The sequence below is a fragment of the Lithobates pipiens genome, unplaced genomic scaffold (genome assembly GCF_037356315.1).
Source record: "Lithobates pipiens isolate NorthernLeopardFrog02 unplaced genomic scaffold, aLitPip1_a1.2 Scaffold_19, whole genome shotgun sequence".
Lineage (NCBI taxonomy): Eukaryota > Metazoa > Chordata > Amphibia > Anura > Ranidae > Lithobates > Lithobates pipiens.
Genome location: NW_027507764.1, coordinates 594,916,650 through 594,936,205, shown reverse-complemented (window position 1 = coordinate 594,936,205; position 19,556 = coordinate 594,916,650). Strand labels below are relative to the sequence as shown.

The 19,556-nt window shown below is 45.8% G+C and overlaps 1 long non-coding RNA gene across 1 annotated transcript; it reads left to right on the top strand.

Annotated features, from left to right (window-relative positions):
- The first annotated feature begins 5,633 nt into the window (after nucleotides 1-5,633).
- Nucleotides 5,634-9,682, top strand: LOC143998426 (uncharacterized). The gene is made up of 3 exons (XR_013277920.1): nucleotides 5,634-5,745; nucleotides 5,869-5,932; nucleotides 9,375-9,682. It is a non-coding gene; the product is annotated as an uncharacterized LOC143998426 (long non-coding RNA).
- The last annotated feature ends 9,874 nt before the right edge of the window (nucleotides 9,683-19,556 follow it).

Below are 19,556 nucleotides of genomic sequence, written 5' to 3'. Positions count from 1 at the left end.
AGGCGATTCCGGCTCTCTACCGGCATGTGGAAGGCAATGTCCTTGCCTCGCTGGACAGGGCGGTCAGCGGTAAGGTGCATATTACCGCTGACTCATGGTCCAGCAGGCATGGACAGGGACGTTACCTGTCTTTCACGGCCCATTGGGTCACTCTTCTGGCTGCTGGGAAGGATGCAGGACAAGGTGCAGTAGTGTTGGAGGTTGTTCCGCCACCACGCCTCCAAAATGCTACTATTGGTTGTGACACACCTCTCTCCTCCACCCCCTTCTCTTCTTCTTCCTCCATGGCCTCTTCCAGTGCTCTGTCCTCAGAACCAGCGGTGCTCCGTAGGCGTTCCAGGGGCTACGCAAGTACGCAGGCAAAACAATGCCATGCCGTGCTTGCGCTGGTTTGTTTGGGGGACAGGAGCCACACTGGGGCGGATGTTTTGTCAGCTCTGCAGGGGCAGGCCGAGAGGTGGATGACGCCACGCCAGCTTAAGCCAGGAATGGTGGTTTGCGACAATGGCACCAACCTCCTCTCCGCCCTCCGACAGGGACAACTGACCCATGTGCCCTGTGTAGCTCACGTCCTTAACCTGGTGGTGCAGCGGTTCTTGGGCAGGTACCCCGGCTTACAGGATGTCCTGAAGCAGGCCAGGAAAGTCTGTGTGCATTTCCGCCGATCATTTAATGCCTGTGCTCTGCTGGCTGAGTTCCAAAAGGAGTTGAACCTGCCCAAGAACCGCCTTATATGTGACATGCCCACCAGATGGAACTCAACATTGGCCATGCTGCAGCGGCTGCACACGCAGCAGAGGGCCATCAATGAGTACCTGTGCGACTACGGCACCAGGACAGGGTCAGGGGAGCTTGGTTTTTTCTCACCACGCCAGTGGGGCATGATCAGGGATGCATGCACTGTCCTGTCACCGTTTGAGGAGGCCACAAGGATGGTGAGCAGTGACAGTGCATGCATCAGTGACACTGTACCTCTTGTCCACCTCTTGGAGCATACGCTGCGTGGAATAATGGACAGGGCACTTGAGGCAGAACAGAGGCAGGAAGAGGAGGACTTCCTTGCCTCTCAAGGCCCCCTTTATCCAGACAGTGTTCCTGCTGTGCCACCCATCACACAGGAAGAGGGTGAGGAGGAGGAAGAGGAGGAGGAGGATGATTGTGTCAGCATGGAGGTGGAGGCTGGCACTCAGCATCAGCATCAGCAGCAGCAGTCTTATAGGGATGATTTACAGTCCCAAGAAACACGTGGACTTGTACGTGGCTGGGAGGAGGTAGCTGCGGATCATGTTGTCCTTAGTGACCCAGAAGACTCCGGACCGAATGCCTCAGCTAACCTACGCTGCATGGCCTCCCTGATCCTGCAAAGCCTGCGGAAGGATCCTCGTATTCTTCGGATCAAGGAGAGGGACCATTACTGGCTGGCCACTCACCTTGATCCACGGTACAAGGGTAAGGTTGCCGACCTTATCTTGCCATCGCAGAGGGAGCAGAGGATGAGACATCTCCGGGAGGCCTTGCAGAAAGGTCTGTGCAACGCGTTCCCAGAGACTGGGAGGTCACAAACTCCTGGTCCTGGACAATGTGTTGCTGAGGCATCGGTCAGAAGGAGCGGTGGAGAAGGTGGCCGTCTGACTGATGCTTTCAGACAATTTTTTAGTCCGCAGCCCCAAGGTTTGATTGGTTCCAGCAACCATCGCCAGCGTCTGATTTACATGGTGCAGGAATACCTAGGGGCAAGGTCAGACTTGGACACCTTTCCCACCGAAAATCCTCTGGCTTACTGGGTCTTGAGGATGGATCACTGGCCAGAGCTTGCACAGTATGAAATTGAGCTACTGGCCTGTCCTGCATCCAGCGTTCTTTCGGAACGCACCTTCAGTGCTGCTGGTGGCTTTGTTACCGATCACAGGGTGCGCCTGTCCACCGAATCAGTTGATCGACTGACCTTCATCAAGATGAATCAGTCTTGGATCACCCACAGCTACCAAGCACCTGAAGCTGATGTAACCGAATATTTTTTTTTGAAATACCACATCCCTTCAAGACTGCCTATGCTGATGCTGAGTGACTGTCCTGTTATGTTGATTGTCTATCCTCTTCCTCCTCCGCTGATATGTTGGAAGAACATTTTTGGTTCTGGGTGGTGCCAGCAGCCTAATTTTTCTGCCCCTGTTTAACAGGGGCGTTTAATTACAATTTTTGATGCAATGCTTTGCAGCAGGGCTCATTCCTGCAATAAAACTAGAGTATATGGCAGAGGTTGCAGTGTGGTGGCACCAGCACCAGTGCCTAAGGCCCAATTTTTCTGCCCCTGTTTAACAGGGGCGTTTTAGTACAATTTTTGATGCAATGCTTTGCAGCAGGGCTAATTCCTACAATAAAACTAGAGTATATGGCAGAGGTTGCAGTGTGGTGGCACCAGCAGCAGTGCCTAAGGCCAAATTTTTCTGCCCCTGTTTAACAGGGACTAGTAATTACAATTCTTGATATAATATTTCACAGCAGGGCCCCTTCCTGTGCCCACCCAGAGTAACGGTGAGGACTTATAGTGTTGTGGCCCCAGCACCACAACCACCAAAGGTCAATTTTTCTACCACTGTTCAACAATGGCATGTAATTACAATTCTTGATATAATCGCTCACAGCAGGGCGCTCCAGCGCCCACCAAGAGTCACTTTGAGGGCTTACAATGTTGTGGCAAAACCAACACCTTGTTCCGCCATTTCTGCAGAGCATATAGGGCAGGCCCCTACTTTCAAACATCCAACTTACAAACATCTCCTACTTGCAAACGGAAGGAGACAACAGCAAGTGAGATGAAAAAAGATGGACGACAAAACAAATTATACAGGGGTGATAACCCTTCCCTATGTTTTCCAAAAAGCTTAAAAATAGTTTTTTTGACTGGAGCTACACTTTAAAAATGTACCAGTTGAAAATTACAAACAGATTCAACTTAACACAACAAACCTACACAGTCCCTGTCTTGTTTGCACCGCCTGTATACTGCTGTTCTGAGTATATAGGGCCTGGGGGCCACACGCATTTCCTTTTTTTAATATGGGTACGGGGTTCCCCTTAATATGCGTACAAGACCCAAAGGGGCTGGTAATGGGCAGGGGGGCTACCCATGCCATGTTTCTCAATGATTTTCAACCATATTGCAGGAACCAGATATAACATTAAAACCGCAAGCAGTTTGAAATGGTGTTATTTCTGTTACATTTCATTTTGTGCAGGGACTGTTCTAAACACGGGAAACACGTGGCACTTCACAGGCATACTACAAGCACCCCCCAGGCACCATATTTAAAGGAATAGTTCACTTTTTTTTTCACTTTAATCGTCATTAAAATCAGTGCTCCCGCCAAAACGGCCGTTTTTAAAACTTTTTTTTGCATTGACCCATGTCCCCTGAGGCAGGAGTCATGTCCCCAAACCCTTTTTAGGACACTATCTTGCATATTAGCTGTTAAAATTAGCACTTTCCATTTCGAACGTTCGAGTCCCATAGACTTCAATGGGGTTCTAACGTTTGTAACGAACGTGGGGTCCGTTCGAAAGCTCTGGTGCGAACCGAACCGGGGGGTGTTCGGCTCATCCCTAGTCACCGCGTTCTTGACGGTCGGACTTTGGTGTGACCACGTGTATGCAAGACAGCTTGAGCGGAATTCCGTCGGAGAAACCTTCAGAACTTTTTCCGACGGAAACGCGGCATTAGTCCCTCCCACTGCTAGTGCAATGTAGCCACGCCCACCATTTTCCACAGCATTTCACTTCTCTGGGTGTCCAAGGGTGACCCCAAATTTTTCTCCATCCTAGCAACGACTTTGCTTACCTCAAAACAACTGTATGAATGGACCCTAACCCTTTCCTGGCTTCATCCAAAACCAAAAGTCTAAACATAGATATAACGGTGGGGTGCCATTTTACTTCAGAGATCCCCATTGTCTCCCGCCGGCCCATCTCTCTGACCTATGCAGTCCCGTCCTCACTTCTGTGTGTGGCAATTACTGTGCTAGGGAGTCCAGGTAGGAAACAAAACCAGGCATGTACTGGCCATCGGGACTACCGGGAGTTTCCCGGTAGGCCGATGGCTCAGTGGGCCACTCTAAAGTAAGGGGGCTGCTGATGGGACACTCTGATGTAAGGGGGCTGCTGATGGGACACTCTGATGTAAGGGGGGTGGTGATGGAAAACTCTGATGTAAGGGGCTGCTGATGGGACACTCTGATGTAAGGGAGGTGCTGATGGGACACTTTGATGTAAGGGGGTGCTGATGGGACACTCTAATATAAGGGGGTGCTGATAGAACACTCTGATGTAAGAGGGCTGCTGATGGGACACTCTGATGTAAGGGGCTGCTGATGGGACACTCTGATGTAAGGGAGCTGGTGATGGGACACTCTGATGTAAGGGAGCTGGTGATGGGACACTCTGATGTAAGGGGGTTGGTGATGGGACACTCTGATGTAAGGGGGCTGGCGATGGAACACTCTGATGTAAGGGGGTTGGTGATGGGACACTCTGATGTAAGGGGGCTGCTGATTAGACACTCTGATGTAAGGGGGTGCTGATGGGACACTCTGATGTAAGGGGGCTGGTAATGGGACACTCTGATGTAAGGGGGCTGGTGATGGGACACTCTGATGTAAGGGGGCTGGTGATGGGACACTCTGATGTAAGGGGGTGGTGATGGGACACTCTGATGTAAGGGGGTGCTGATGGGACACTCTGATGTAAGGGGGTTGGTGATGGGACACTCTGATGTAAGGGGGTTGGTGATGGGACACTCTGATGTTAGGGGGCTGGTGATGGGACACTCTGATGTAAGGGGGTTGGTGATGGGACACTCTGATGTAAGGGGCTGCTGATGGGACACTCTGATGTAAGGGGGTGCTGATGGGACACTCTGATGTAAGGGGGTTGGTGATGGGACACTCTGATGTAAGGGGGTGCTGATGGGACACTCTGATGTAAGGGGCTGGTGATGGGACACTCTGATGTAAGGGGGCTGGTGATGGGACACTCTGATGTAAGGGGGTGCTGATGGGACACTCTGATGTAAGGGGGTGCTGATGGGACACTCTGATGTAAGGGGGCTGGTGATGGGACACTCTGATGTAAGGGGGCTGGTGATGGGACACTCTGATGTAAGGGGCTGGTGATGGGACACTCTGATGTAAGGGGGTTGGTGATGGGACACTCTGATGTAAGGGGCTGGTGATGGGACACTCTGATGTTAGGGGGCTGGTGATGGGACACTCTGATGTAAGGGGATGCTGATGGGACACTCAAAATGTAAGTGGGCCGGTTTGGATGAAGTCCAGGGCCAAATTTCGGTCCCAGTCCAGCCCTGAACAAAACCATAATTTGAACTAAATTATTATAGGAAGGACCTTCAAAAAGTTTTCACACTTTTATATATATATAAAATACAGTTAAAAAAAAGGTGTGGAAAGGTTTGAAGAACCCTTGTATATATTATATATACTGTATATGGCCGTGGAAGCTGTAGGGGGAGGGTTTGTTGGAAGAGCAAATACATTTTTTTATATAAAACTGGAGTTGTGTTTCCCGTTGTGAGTTGTTATGTATCATCGCCGGTAAACAATTCTGTGTTCGATTCTGTAGAAGCGGGGGGCATCTGGACACCGAAGTCTGCCGCTCCGAAGACTTGCTAAGAGGGAAAGCCTCGACAAACCTTGTTGCCCATGCTGGGGCAGATGGCCAAAGGGCTGCAAGGTATGGTATTGGAGCTTACACTTTATTTGTGTCTTATAGCTGCAAAGTCTGAAGGCCAACTTCCGACAGGTCGACTTAATCCAACCGAATCATCTATAAACCCGATCTCTTCTCTCTCCTCAGAGCTGCCCTTCCATATGTCCTTGAATAATAGCCCATCAGCCACGAAGACGTCACATATCAATAGGTAATCCGGATATCACAAATATATTCTTATTCCCAGGAAATCAGGACGTTTTTACCAATGCTCCACCTCACAATGCTCCATATTTTGGTGGACGCCAGACTGTTAGACCCCCCTAACCGCAGATAAACGCTTCTTTGTCTGATTGGTGAACCTCGGCTTGCCCAAGGGCTCTCACTTTGGGATAGTTTTTCCATATATTACCAGCTGATGGATATTTCCGATCCTGGCACATTCTGCCTGAATTCCTGGTTTTAGCCGGCTCTTCTATTCCCTCTCAACACTGTCTGTGCCGGTGCTGGGCCAAGTGGTAGGCATAAGATGTGGCCACCTTGGGCATTTCAGTAAGCACAAAAATGGCAGGACCTTTGTACACCCCCCATAACGGCTCATGGGGGGGGCACTTCTGCCTTTTTGCCCTGAGTGCTAAAGGACCTTGGAATTGATTCACACCCTTCACCATGCAGCCCTCTCCGCTACTGCCTTCCCACTACCCGTGGATGATTTTCCGCAGTTCATCAAAGAACTGTCACGTGGAGAAACATATTGAGCACTGAGGTCCTCCGTGATACACGGTGGGTCCCTCAGGTAGCACAAGTCACAGCCAACTAGCTTGCCAAACCCCTGCCGGTCTCCTAGTTGTTGCCAGCTACTATATCGCCAATCTTCCAGTCTGCAGCTACCAACCAGCACTGTACAGCCTTTGGCGCAACCGGTTGAGATGCTCAGAGTTCTCTGCAAAGAGAAGCTACACTTACCAACCAGAGAGATGGAGCTGTGAAAGCTCTTGGGAGCCCAGAGGACCACAAGAAGGGCCAGTGCAATGGACCTGCCTTGTTCAGGGCTCCTCTATGACTTGCACTGCCCTTATGGCTGCTACTGTAGGGTGGGGCATATATTTGACCCATTGTAATTCCCTCTTAGGCCACTAGATGTCCCCATAGTCATAAGTCAGAGGAGGCTCAGAAACTATTAGGGTAAATGCCAGCCTGCCCCATGAAAGACGGGGGGCACCATGGGAAGTCCACCTTAGATATAGTGCTGACGAGAAGATGCTAGAAAGATTTGTAATTGACAAAGTGTTCCCGAGTTTTCTCTGCAGGTGGACCAAACTGGAAGAACGTGAAGGCAATATATTCTTTGTATCTGCAAAAGGGAACAGTTCATGTGCATCCCTTCCATGTGAATGGGGCAGAAAATGTAATGTTGTTCTGTTATTTCCTGGGGCTTGTTGAATTTTTTCATTGATTTAAAATGGAAAACTAACAGCATTTGGCCAATAGATGGTACTAAGCATCTTAGGAAATTTCTGAGATACTTACTACATTTGGCCACTAGATGGCTCTACGTTTACTAGGAAATTCCTGTGGTACTTAGCACCATCTAGTGGCCAAATGCGGTATTATACTTTTTAAATGAATGAAAAACATTCACCCAGCAGAGGAAAAAGCCTAATAACATTTGTTTTTTGCCTCACTCTCACAGAACAAATGTACCTTACATTAGGATTCACCATCAGATTCACTCCTTACATCAGGGTCCCCATCAGAGCCCCCCTTACATCAGGGTCCCCATAAGATTCCACCTTACATCAGGGTCCCCATCATAGCCCCACTTACATAAAGATCCCCATCAGACTCCTCCTAACATCAGGGTCCTCATCATTTCCATATTACACCAGGAAACCATCAGAGCCCCCCTTAAATAAGGGTCCCAATAAGAGCCCCCCCTTACATAATGATCTCCATCAGACTTCTCTTTACATTGAGGTCCCCGTCAGTCCCCATTACATCAGGGGCCCCATCAAATTCCCCCTTCTATCAGGGTCCAATCAGAGTCCTCCCTTACAACAGGGTCCCTTTTAGAGTCCTCCCTTACATCAGGGTCCCCGTCAGAGCCCCCCTTACATTAGCATACCCATCAGACTCCTCCTTACATCAGGGTCCCCCATCATTCCCACATTACATCAGGGGCCCCATCAAAGTCCTTCTTCCATCAGGGTCCAATCAGAGTCCTCCCTTACATCAGGGTCCCTGCCAGAGCCTCCCTTACATCAGCATCCCCATCAGACTCCTCCTTACATCAGGTTCCCCATCATTCCCATATTACATCATGGGCCTCGTCAAAGTTTCCTTCACACTAGGTTCCCAATCAGAGCCCATTGGGGTCCCCTTTAGAGCCCATATAAGGATCTCCATCAGACTCCTCCTTACATCAGGGTCCTCATCAATCCCCCATTACATCATGGGCCCCATCAGTCCCCCATTACATCATGGGCCCCATCAGTGCCCCCCTTACATCACGGTCACCATCAGAGCCCCCTTACATTAGGGTCCCCATCAGAGCCCCCCTTACATTAGGGTCCCCATCAGAGCCCCCCTTACATAAGGATCTCCATCACAGTACCTCCTTCATCAAGGTCCCCATTAGTCCCCCATTAAATCAGGATCACCATCAGAGTCTCCCCTTACATCTGGGTCCCCATAAGAGTCTCTCCTTACATCAGGGTCCCATCAGAATTCCTATAACAATCAGAGTCCCCATCAGAGTTTTCCCCTATGTCTCCCTTACACCAGACTCTCTATTAGAGTCCCCCGTATGTCCTAGCCCCCCTTACATCAGCGTCCCTCCTTGTGTCAAGGTCCCCATCAGAGTCCCCCCTTATGTGAAGGTCCCCATCAGAGACCCCCTTACATCCGACTCCCCATCAGAATTCCCCTTACATCAGTGTCCCCATCAGAGTCCCACCTACATCAGACTCCCATCAATGACCCCCTGATATCAGAGTCCAACTTATATCACCAGACTGCCCCCTGGGAAACCCGTACTGTGGGGGAGGGGGGGAGATTGTGGATGTTGGGGAGAAATTTAGACCCTGTGATGACCTGAAGACCCCTGTGAGCAGGCACAGCCAGTCTTGCAGTGGGCCGTAGGTTAGATACCCTTGGTCATGTGTCCATTGAGAAGGACCACCTAATCTGCCCCCCTAGAGGGGCTGTTTTTATTTTTGAATGAAGTGCTCCTAAACTGAATATCTCTGGGAATCTCCGAGGTCCCTGATCCACACAAAGCAGCCTCACATATCACCGGTCCAATAATAGGTGTAAGAACCCGAACGTAACCAGACATCAGCACCTTGCGTACAGCAGGGCTGGAGTGTGGGAGGAAGAAGCCGCGTAAGAAGCCAATCCGTTCTTGTGCTCACAGGAAGCATCAGTGGCGGTTGGTGGTATTTTTTTTGGGGGGGGGGGGGGGGCGGCAGCCCGAGACACTCTGCTAGAGAACATTTCAGGGTTTGCGGTAGACCTGATTGGCGCCATCATGGTGTCCTGACATACAGTATGGAGCTCAGTATCCCTGGTGACTCTCTCTATGACATTTTGTATCTCCTAATCAGTTCCATTGATGACACAAAGTAACCTTCTTCTTCTTTCCTTCCTACCAGGTGTTCATGTCGTCACTCATCAGGTACGATCGCTATTGACTGACAACTACATGGACGTCTCAGGATACTTTATATAAAAGGTCCTTCACCCCTCACACCGGCCCTCCCCTCCCGTGGCCCCCATCTATCCACCTGAATATTCCGCCATCATTTTGCCATTACTTACTGTATAGTACTGAAGTAAGACATCGATTGTTCTTCTTTTTGGCAACATTGTCTTGTAGAATTATTTTTCAGTTCTATGTAAATTACAGCTAAAATTATTTTAAATAATTTTTGTTTCCCGTTGAAGTTTCTGGCACAAAAGCGTGGGGGGCGGAGTTATGTACAAATAAAAAAAAGGCAATTAAAAAAATTGTTTGTGTGTGTTTTTTTTTTAATGTAATCCCACAAATACAAAGAAAGAAAAGCTGAAAATATTTTACATATGAGCAGTAAAAGATGAGCATAAAATAAATCAGATATCCTATCCAATTCTTCCTATCCTATTACTATTATTATTATTATTATTACTATTATTATTATTATTATTATTACTATTATTATTATTATTATTATTACTATTATTATTATTATTATATATTTTTTCAATTTATTTTTATTTACGAAATATGAGATATTACAATTCAAGAAAACATATAAGTGGTGTTTGCGACAAACAGTCATATATGTAATATTATAATAAACACAACATGACTTGTGAGTACACAAGGAACAATGAAGTAATATAATAACATAAATAAACATAAATGGACGGGGTCATGTATTGTAAGATCTTGGATGAGAACCTTCTTCCCTCATCCGGAACACTGAAGATGGGTCATGGATGGGTCTTCCAGCATGACAATGACCCAAAACATACCACCAGGGCAACAAAGGAGTGGCTCAAGAAGAAGCACATTAAGGTCATGGAGTTAATGCCAAAGAGCTCAATTTTGGTCTCATCTGGCCACAGCACTTTCTCCCAATTTTTCTCTGAATCGTTTAGATGTTCATTGGCATCTTGAGGAGGGGGACTCGCTGTGTTTGGTGATAGAAAAATGTTGACTATGACCCTAAGAAACCCCCATCCCTACAGCTTTGGGGCTGTTTCTCTGCTAAAGGCCAACTTTGCCGCATTCAGGGGCCATGTATTGTAAGATCTTGGAGGAGAACATTCGTCCCTCATTCAGAACACTGAAGATGGGTCATGGATGGGTCTTCCAGCATGACAATGACCCAAAACACACCGCCAAGGCAACAAAGGAGTGGCTCAAGAAGAAGCAAATTAAGTTCTCGGAGTGGCCTAGCCAGTCTCCAGGCCTTAATCCTATAGAAAATTTATGGAGGGAGCTGAAATTTCGAGTTGCCAAGAGGAAGCCAAGAAACCTCAATGCAGTGAAGAATTTTGGTCTCGTCTGACCACAGAACTTTCTCCCAATTTTTCTCTGAATCGTTTAGATGTTCATTGGCATCTTGAGGAGGGGAACTCGCTGTGTTTGGAGATAGAAAAATGTTGACTATGACCCTAAGAACCCCCATCCCTACAGCTTTGGGGCTGTTTCTCTGCTAAAGGCCAACTTTGCCGCATTCAGGGGCCGTGTATTGTAAGATCTTGGAGGAGAACCTTCTTCCCTCATCCAGAACACTGAAGATGGGTCATGGATGGGTCTTCCAGCATGACAATGACCCAAAACATACCGCCAAGGCAACAAAGGAGTGGCCCAAGAAGGAGCAGATTAAGGTCATGGAGTTAATGCCAAAGAGCTCAATTTTGGTCTCGTCTGACCACAGCTCTTTCTCCCAATTTTTCTCTGAATCATTTAGATGTTCATTGGCATCTTGAAGAGCGAGACTCACTGTGTTTGGAGATAGAAAAATGTTGACTATGACCCTAAGAACCCCCATCCCTACAGCTTTGGGGCTGTTTCTCTGCTAAAGGTACAGGCCAACTTTGCCGAATTCTTGGATGAGAACCTTCTTCCTTCAGCCAGAACACTGAAGATGGGTCATGGATGGGTCTTCCAGCATGACAATCACCCAAAACATACCGTCAAGGCAACAAAGGAGTAGCTCAAGAAGAAGTAAATTAAGTTCTCGGAGTGGCCTAGCCAGTCTCCAGGTCTTAATCCTATAGAAAATTTATGGAAGGAGCTGAAATTTCGAGTTGCCAAGAGGAAGCCAAGAAACCTCAATGCAGTGTACACACGGCTGGACTTTTCGACAGCAAACGGAACGAATCGGAGGGACAATTCGACCGTGTGTGGGCTTCATCGGACCTTTGCTGCCGAAAAATCTGACGGACTTTAGATTTAGAACATGTTTTATATCTTTCCGACAGACTCGAGCCCGGTCGAAAAATCAGTTCGTCTGTATGCTAGTCCGCCGGACGAAAACCGATGCGAGGGCAGCTATTGGCTACCGGCTATGAACTTCCTTATTCCAGTCCGGTCGTATGTCATCACAGTTGAATATGTTTGGTGTGATTGTGTGTGGCCAAGTCCGTTCATTCGGAAAGTCAGTCGGGAAGACCATCGGACCTAGTCTGCCGGAAAGTCTGGTCGGGTGTACGCAGCATAAGAGTTTAGAGAAGATCTGTAGAGAAGAGAGGACCAAAATCCCTCCTGAGATGTTTCGTTAAGGGCTCCCCGAATAGGTGGAGGAAAAGTTGGCCAGGATTTGAATGTAATCTTCAGAACGGGAGAAGTCCTTCCAGTTGGACCATATATTATGAGATTTAATGAATGCACCTTTTATGAAACCAGTAAGATTTTCCATCTGTTCTATATCATGAACTTGACTGAACCATTGTCTTATCGTGGGGGGTGAAGAGGATTTAAAAAGAGATGGGATGCAGGATCGGGCTGTGATAACCAAATTAATAATGATCAAATTTTTGTATTTTTTTGAGAGGATTGTTATTAAGGTGTCAAAGGAAAAAAAAAAACTGGGATCTTTGGATGATCACTAAACCTTTGAGTAATTATATGAACTTGAGTCCAAAAATCACGAAGGCATGGACAAGTCCAGAAAACTAGACATGTGCAATTCGTTTCATTCCGAATTTGTTTTTCAACAAAATTTGTTAGTTCGCAAATATTTGAATTAACGAAAAAACCCGTTTGGTGAATTTTTCTGAAAATGTGTCAATTCGGAAATTCGATAATCCAAAAAGTAAAAAATCCAAAGATTTGAAAATAAGAGTGAAAATCCGAAAACTCAAAAGGACGAAAATCCAAAAATTCGAAAACCCGAAATCATAACTAACTAGCTAACAATAATAACTATTACTAACTATTAAATTATAGGTATAGGAATTTTCTTTGAAATTTGGCTGTTAGTGAACGTAACAAATATGAATTTTTACAAAATAACGAACGCTGCATCTAAATGAAATTAAAGTAATGAATTAATAATAATTATTATTATTATTATTAATAATAATAATAATAAAAAGTTTTATTATTATTAAATTCACTAATTCAGAAATATTTAAATTAAAGGAAAAACCCGTTTAGCAAATTTTTCTGAAAATGTGTCAATTCGAAAATCCAAAAATTCGAAAATCCAATTATTCGAAAATCCGAAAATAAGAATGAAAACTCAAAAGACCGAAAATCCAAAAATTTGAAAACCCGAAAAAATAACTAACTAGCTAACAATAATAACTATTACTAACTATTAAATTACAGGTATTGGAATTTTCTTTGAAATTTGGCTGTTAGTGAACGTAACAAATTTTTACAAAATAACGAACGCCGCATCTAAATGAAATTAAAGGAAAGGAAAAACACGTTTAGCAAACTTTTCTGAAAATGTGTCAATTTGAAAATTCGAAAATCCAATTATTCGAAAATCCAAAAATAAGAATGAAAACCTGAAAACTCAAAAGACCGAAAATCCAAAAATTTGAAAGCCCGAAAAATAATAACTAACTCGCTAACAATAATAACTATTACTAACTATTAAATTACAGGTATAGGAATTTTCTTTGAAATTTGGCTGTTAGTGAACGTAACGAATACGAATTTTTCCAAAATAACGAACGACGCATCTAAATGGAATTAAAGTCATGAATTAATAATAATTATTAATTATAATAATAAAATTTTTTTATTATTATTAATTATTATTAACTTCATTAATTCAGAAATATTTAAATTAAGGAAAAACCCGTTTAGCAAATTTTTCAGAAAATGTGTCAATTCGAAAATCGGAAAATAAGAATGAAAACCTGAAAACTCAAAAGACCGAAAATCCAAAAATTTGAAAACCCGAAAAATAATAACTAACTGGCTAACAATAATAACTATTACTAACTATTAAATTACAGGTATAGGAATTTTCTTTGAAATTTGGCTGTTAGTGAACGTAACGAATACGAATTTATCCAAAGTTACGAATTATCTGAAATAACGAATGCTGCATCTAAATGAAATGAAAGTAATGAATTAATAATAATTATTAATAATAATAATAAAAAACTTTTTATTATTATTAATTTGTTACATTCCATTCATTTAGATGCAGCATTCGTTATTTCGGATAATTCGTATTCGTTACGTTCATAAACAGTCAAATTTGAAAGGATATTTCAATACCTATAATTTAATAGTTAGTTATAATTAGTTGGTTAGTTATTATTTTCGGATTTCCAAATTTTCCAACTTTCAAATTTCGAAAATGAGAAAATTCCAAAATAATAGCTAACTAATTATAATTAACTTTAATTTAATAATTAAATTATAGGTATTGAAATTTCCTTTCAAATTTGTCTGTTTATGAACGTAACGAATACGAATTTTACGAATTTACAAATTTACGAATACCGCATCTAATCGAATGGAGCATAACAAATCTGAATTTTTCTGAAGTTACTAATTTATTCGAAATACATTTCAATCATAATGAAAGACCTGAAAAAAAAAAAAGAAAAAAAAAAGAAACTAATGGAATGAAAAGGAAACAAACACATTTTTCGGCGGTGCACGTCTACAGAAAACATAATAAATCCGCCTGAGGATTGTAAAATGAAAGTAATGAATTAATAATAATTAATAATAAAAACCTTTTTATTATTATTAATTTGTTACGTCCCATTCATTTAGATGCGCCATTCGTTATTTCGGATAATTCGTATTTGTTACGTTCATAACAGTCAAATTTGAAAGGAAATTTCAATACCTATAATTTAATAGTTATAATTAGTTGGTTAGTTATTATTTTCAGATTTCCAAATTTTCCAACTTTCAAATTTCGAAAATGACAAAATCCGAAAATAATAACTAACTAATTATAACTAACTTTAATTTAATAATTAAATTATAGGTATTGAAATTTCTTTACAAATTTGTCTGTTTATGAACGTAACGAATACGAATTTTACGAATTTACAAATTTACAAATACCGCATCTAAACGTATGGAGCATAACAAATCTGAATTTTTCCGAAGTTACTAATTTATAATTATATATTATATATTCATAATGAAAGACCTGAAAAAAAAAAAAGAAAAAAAAAGAAACGAATGGAATGAAAAGGAAACAAACACATTTTTCGGCGGTGCACGTCTACAGAAAACATAATAAATCCGCCTGAGGATTGTCTCATCGCCAACAGGAATGGGAAATAAGAGGATAAATTGAGTGTAATAATTTCGGGGTACGATACCGGCGAGGACGTCATTTCTATCCAGATTCCTGGTGACGATCACTTAGAGGAACGAGCTGATAATAAGAATTATTTTAGAAACACCTTGAGGCGTAATTTCAATATTCAGATTGTGTTGCCATTTATTTATAAATCCTGGAACTTGTATTCCATCGGAAAGTCCGAGTTTATAGGAGGTCGGAAGGACAAACCCTTTTCATAGGTTGGAAGAGAACATGGAAATGAGTTGGCAGATGGCAGGGGCATAACTAGAAATCAAAACACTGGGCATCCTCCTGGAGCATGTACCCAACACTGTGCTCAAAGAGTTCAGGGGACTCCTCAGGAGGACGTGGTGGGTCTAGGGAAGGAGTCACTGATGATGACATTGAGAGGAGGGAAGACGATGCCTTGGCAGCTGCTTTGCCAGTACTTTTCACTTTAATCGTCATTAAAATCAGTGCTCCCGAAATAAAGGATTGTTTTTAAAACTTTGTTTTGCATTGACCCATGTCCCCTGGGGCAGGACCCGGGTCCCCAAACACTTTTTAGGACGATATCTTGCATATTAGCCTTTAAAATTAGCACTTTTAATTTTCTCACGTTCGAGTCCCATAGACTTCAATGGGGTTCTAAAGTTTGCACAAACTATCTGTCCATCCGCAAGTTCTGGTGCGAACCGAACCGGGGGGTGTTTGGCTCATCCCTACTCATCACCTCCTCCCATTCTCACCTCCAGGACTTTTCCAGAGCCTCTCCCATCCTATGGATCTCCTTACCCCAATCTGTTCGATTATCTCCTACTCTATTAGCTTTAAGATGATCCCTGAAAACCCTTTTCTTCAGAGAAGCCTACCCTCCCCCACCTAACAACTGTATGTCTATTTTCTCTAACAGCTCAGCCTCCACAGCTATTGCCTTTTGTATCACTTGACCCTCCCGTCTAGATTGTAAGCTCTCAGGATCAGGGCACTTTGATCCCTCCTGTATTAAATTGTATTGTAACTGCACTGTCTGCCCTCATGTTGTAAAGCGCTGGGTAAACTGTTGGCGCTATATAAATCCTGTATAATAATAATAATAATGTAAGTGAATGGAGTCGGATGATGTCATTGGGCTGCTAAGGATTCAGCAGTGCCTGTACCCGCTGTCACCCCTAGCAACCCTCAACTCAGCAGTGCCTGCACCCGCTGTCACCCCTAGCAACCCTCAACTCAGCAGTGCCTGTACCCGCTGTCACCCCTAGCAACCCTCAACTCAGCAGTGCCTGCACCCGCTGTCACCCCTAGCAACCCTCAGCTCAGCAGTGCCTGCACCCGCTGTCACCCCTAGCAACCCTCAGCTCAGCAGTGCCTGCACCCACTGTCACCCCTAGCAACCCTCAACAGTGGGAATCTGTCATGTATAATAGTGGAAGTCATCCTGCTACTATACACGGCATTCGGCTCCCACCAAACGGGTAAATGTTCAGGTGTTCAGACTGAACCTTAAAGTGGAGCTCCACCCATTCCTGTGTTCATTGAAAGTCAGCCGCTACAAAAAGTGTACCTTCTGACCCTTACTAAACAGCTCCGCAGCCGAGTGAGACCTGCGCATGCGCAAGCCGCGCTGCACATTCTGAACGGCCAGGGCAATCTTCTGGGAGCTGTGATGTGTCCCAGAAGATTGCAGGGGGGGGGGGGCAGGAGAACTTTAGCTCAGTACTGAGCGGAGGTAGGAGCTGGGTACCTGTCAAAACTAGATACCTGCTCTCCCCCCCCCCCCCCCCAAAAAAATAAAAATAATAAAGACATGTCAAATGTGGCATGTCATTGGGTCAGGAGTGCTTAAAGCGGAAGTGACACTTTTGGGTGGAATTCCGCTTTATGGCGGACTTTCAGTTAAAAGGGTTATTTGTATAGGACCTGTCTCCCCCCCTCCGGGCCCTTCTGGGTTGTATGATGATGTCAATGTGTCTCCGCCCACTCAATGCACTCCACGGCAGTTGACTTCTTCAGGAGGGAGGTACATGCTCCCGTCGTCCTCGCCAATACAAGCCCATAGCAAACCCTGGCCTAACAATATAATATCGCAGTACCCTAATTTGTCCACTAGATGTCATGTTACACTAAAACAATTCCAGCAATAGCCTAAAAAATAAAAAAATGATTATTTATTGATATTATAAAGGATTTATATTGCATCAACAGTGTGCGTAGTGCTTTACAACATACCATACAATTCTATACATGAGGAATCAGAGGGCCCTGATCCTGAGAGCTTACAATCTAAAAGGGAGGGTCGAGTGATACAGTATTCAACTTAAAGCTCAACTCCACATTTAATGTCCTTTTAAATAGTTTATTTGGCCAGTTCTTATTGGAGGGACATTAAACGTGGAAATTGGGCTTTAATGTCACATACACAAGACTATCACATCCTCTACATCTTTTTGAAGGTACACATACAGCAGGGGCCCCCCACCGCGAATTGTCCGGCCTGCGCACATGTTCTCCGCTGTCCTCTTCATTGGACGTCGGCGAGCGGCTGGTATCACAGGGCTGGATGGGGGCGGGAACTGCCGAAGTTAAAGTCAAAGTGGACCCAAAAAACAATTTTTTCATTAATGTGCATGAAATAAATAAAATAAAAAAAACATTTGGAGAATTTTTTTTCTTTTTTTACTCACCTCTTAATGCCTGTTGCTAGGGGGTCCCTCGTTATCTGCCCCCTTACTCACCTTGGCTCCTGACGTCTCTTCCCTCGGTGTCGGAAGGGAGATCAGCTCCGCCCCCTCCCTCTAGGCAATCACCTGGGATACGTCACTGGCCCCAGATGATTGCATGGCCAGTCACGGGGCGTGACACTGCTTGTTGCATGTGCAGTGCGTGCCCGGCTGTGGAGCCACAGCCGGGCGCCCACAGTGTCAATGCCTGTGCCGCTGAGCAGATGGAGAGATGAGCGGGGCTTTGACCTCCCCCACACTATGGGGGCAGAGGACAGGGGACACTATGGGGGGCAGAGGACACTATGGGAGCAGAGGTCAGGGGACACTATGGGGACAGGGGGCACTACAGGAGCAGAGGGCAGGGGACACTATGGGGGTAGAGGACAGGGGACACTATGAGGACAGGGGACACTATGGGGGCAGAGGACCGAGGACACTATGGGGGCAGAGGACAGGGGACACTATGGGAGCAGAGGACAGGGGACACTATGGGGGCAGATGACAGAGGACACTATGGGGGCAGAGGGCAGGGGACACTATGGGGGAAGAGGACAGAGAACATTATGGGGGGCAGAGGACACTATAGGAGCAGAGGACAGGGGACACTATGGGGACAGAGGAAACTATGGGAGTAGAGGGCAGGGGACACTATGGGGACAGGGGACACTATGGGGGTAGAGAAATGGGGACACTATGGGGACAGAGGACACTATGGGAGCAGGGGACACTATGGCGACAGAGGAAAGAGGACACTATGGGGGCAGAGGACAGGGGACACTATGGGGGTAGAGGACAGGGGACACTATGGTGGCAGAGGACAGGGGACACTATGGGGACAGGGGACACTATGGAGGTAGAGAAATGGGGACACTATGGGGACAGAGGACACTATGGGAGCAGAGGACAGGGGACACTATGGGGTAGAGGAAAGAGGACACTATGGGGGCAGAGGACTGGGGACACTATGGGGACAGGGGACACTATGGGGGCATAGGACAGGGGACACTATGGGGACAGGGGACACTATGGGGGCAGAGGAAAGAGGACACTATGGGAGCAGAGGACAGGGGACATTATGGGGGTAGAGGACAGGGGACACCATGGGGGCAGAGGACAAAGAACACTATGGGGGCAGAGGACAGGGGACACTATGGGGGTAGAGGACAGGGGACACTATGGGGGCATAGGACAGGGCACACTATGGGGGTAGAGGACAGGGGACACTATGGGGGCAGAGGACAGGCGGCACTATGGGGACAGAGGACAGGCGGCACTATGGGGGCAGAGGACAGAGGGCACTATGGGGGCAGAGGAAAGAAGACACTATGGGAGCAGAAGACAGGGGACACTATGGGGGCAGAGGACAGGGGACACTATGGGGGCAGAGGACAGGCAGCACTATGGGGGCAGAGGACAGAGGGCACTATGGGGCAGAGGAAAGAGGACACTATGGGAGCAGAGGACAGGGGACACTATGGGGGCAGAGGACAGGGGACACTATGGGGGTAGAGGACAGGGGACACTATGGGGGCAGAGGACAGGGGACACTATGGGGACAGAGGACACTATGGGGGCAGAGGAAAGAGGACACTATGGGAGCAGAGGACAGGGGACACTATGGGGGCAGAGGACAGGGGACACTATGGGGGACAGGGAACACTATGGGGGTAGAAAAATGGGGACACTATGGGGAAAGAGGACACTATGGGAGCAGAGGACAGAGGACACTATAGGGGCAAAGGACAGGGGACACTATGGGGGCAGAGGAAAGAGGACACTATGGGAGCAGAGGACAGGGAACACTATGGGGGCAGAGGACAGGGGACACTATCGGGGCAAAGGAAAG